Genomic DNA, 2,613 nt, shown 5'->3' on the forward strand with positions numbered 1-2,613 from the left:
GTAGTGAGAGAGAGTCTTCTTACATTTTTATTGAGCAAATTTCAGAAAAAGATAAGGAGGAACAACAAATCGGTGAAAGGGTATGATTTTGCAAGGAAAAGAAAGAAAAAGAAAAGAAGCCAAAAACGGCCGCCCCGAGGCCTGGACGCCCGTCCAGGGCCTTCATCGCATTACTGTTTAGCACTGTCTTAGAATCCGAGCGGATTCAGCACAAGACGCCCGTCTTCCCCTCAAGACGTTCGTATTCTCCACGGGACGCCCGTCCTAAATAACATCTGAAACAAAGTTTTGAAACTGCCTGGAAATCCGAACGGATTTTTGAGAAGCCGCTCGTCCCGAGTAAGACGCCCGTCCTAAAACAGAAGACGCTCGTCTTCTGCATGCTCCAAATTTTGCTGAGGTTCTGTCTCAAAATCCGCGCGGATTTAGAGGAAGACGCTCGGTTTCTACAAGCTAAAGACGCCCGTCCCGCAACAAAGACGCTCGGATTGTGTTTTTTTTCTCGAACAATCCGGCCGGGCCCCACTCTTATCCGCTCGGCTTCCCCTCTTCTTCTATAAAATCACCCCCTTTCTCCTTCATTTCTTCACCTTATCTAACCCTAAAACACTCATCTTCATCCTCAAAAACACTCCCGTCACATCAAAAGCCAACAGAAACCCCATTTTCCTCAACTTCAAGATGATGAACCTCAAGGGCAAGGCTAAGACGTTTGTTGAATCCACCGGAAGGAAACGCAAGGGATCATCCTCTTCAACCTCGCGAGAGGTAGTGCCACCAAGGAAATTCCGTCCCATCATAAGAGGAGGAATAGAGCAACTTGAGTACTTCCAAGAGGTGCTCTTCGAATCCGATGCCCACCGCAAGAACTTTGTCAAATTGCTAGGTAAGAACTATGAACCCACTCAATTCATAGATACTAAGGTGTTGGAAATCCTTAGGATAAGGTACTACACCGAGATGTTCTTTGATGGCTTAGGGATTGGAAAAAATTTTCATGCCCATGAGGAGACGTACCTTAGTCTCACCCTGGAATTTTTGAGTAGCCTTCGCATTGTCACGAATACTCGAACAAATGTGGGCATGAAGTTTAGGTTGAGCAACCTAGACCATAGACTTACACTTGATCAATTTGCCCACATTTTCGGTCTTGAAGTGCCCACCAACTATACCGAAAAACCCGATGATTTCGATGTGGACCTACTTTGGAGGGCTATTTCCGGGAGGAATTTTACTGGTTTAAAGCAATGCTATACCTTCGCCATCCAACATCCGGTGATTCGAATCACCGAGCGCTTTGTGGCCGGTACCATCAATGGGAGGTACGAACAAGATAGGTGTACTCTCATGGATTTAACTTTTCTTGAGTCCTATTTGAATGTTCAGGGGACGAGGCGCTATAACTTCAACACCCCCCTTGAGATACTTACAAGGTTTCATGATTTTGCTCAAGGGACCACCCAACTCAAGACCTTCGTAATGGGAGGTCTCATTACTGTTTTGGCCAACTACCATTGCCCCGGGTTCAACGCCCAAGGGATTTATACTCCTCTTGAGGGGAGTACTTTAATTGATGAACACGCCGTCTTCACCCACCACCGGTGGTGTAACCACACTCAAGAAGGGCGTGTAGAATGGCTCACAAAAGGGTGCACCTCCATCATCCTTGAGGGTTGGAATATACCGGGCACCAACCCAAGATTGAGCCCATATTCGCCTCCACCAAGCTACCTCCTTGATATCCAAATCCTCGACAATCCCCCTCAAAGGGAAGAGCCGCCCCGCCAACAAGAAGTACCTCGTGGGGTACCGGCAAGGCCCACTCGCCCACCTTCCTTTGTGCCTATCCCACCATAGCCTACTCCTTATACCCAATTCCGACCGGAAATCCCCAATACCCCGATTATTAATGATTTGATGAAACTCATGAATAGAGTAGACCTCGGGGTACATGAAGGGAGGGTCGACAACTACTTGGCCCTCTATCCCCAATAATATAACATGGCTCAACAAGGGTATGTTGACCCCAATGGTCCTAAGCCCTCTTGGGCCCAACCACAACATTTGTTCCCTAATCAAGGGAATCAAGCTTGGAATCTCGGTGGTGGAGGGTACTCGGGCCAAGGAGGAGGGCATGACCAAGGAGTGTTTGACCAAGGAGGGTACTGGGGCCAAGCAAGAGGGTATGACCAAGCCGGGAGTTCTCACCGGTATGGTTACCCCCAAGATGAGGAGGATGACGAGTGAAAGAGGCCTACCTCATCACCTCTATTTGTATGATACTCCTCTCTCCCTCTTTCTTTTGTATATACATTGCATTTAGTGTAGCTTTCGCATGCATTTGTATCATATTTCATTTGCATTATATCATTGCATTTGTACTTCAATTTCCATAAAATCAAAAATTCAAAAACATGTATTTCCTTTTTATTCCTACTCCTACATGTACATTGAGGACAATGAATAAAGTGGGGGATGGGAATTTATATTCCAAAAAATGCATAAAAATTGAAAAATTTCGAAAAATCACAAAAATATGTCTTTAATTTCATAAAAATAAAACCCATAAAAATTTAAAATTTTAAAAAATCCAAAAACATGTTCATTCCTTTT

This window comes from Silene latifolia, chromosome 1 (genome assembly GCF_048544455.1).
Source record: "Silene latifolia isolate original U9 population chromosome 1, ASM4854445v1, whole genome shotgun sequence".
NCBI classification, from domain to species: Eukaryota; Viridiplantae; Streptophyta; class Magnoliopsida; order Caryophyllales; family Caryophyllaceae; genus Silene; species Silene latifolia.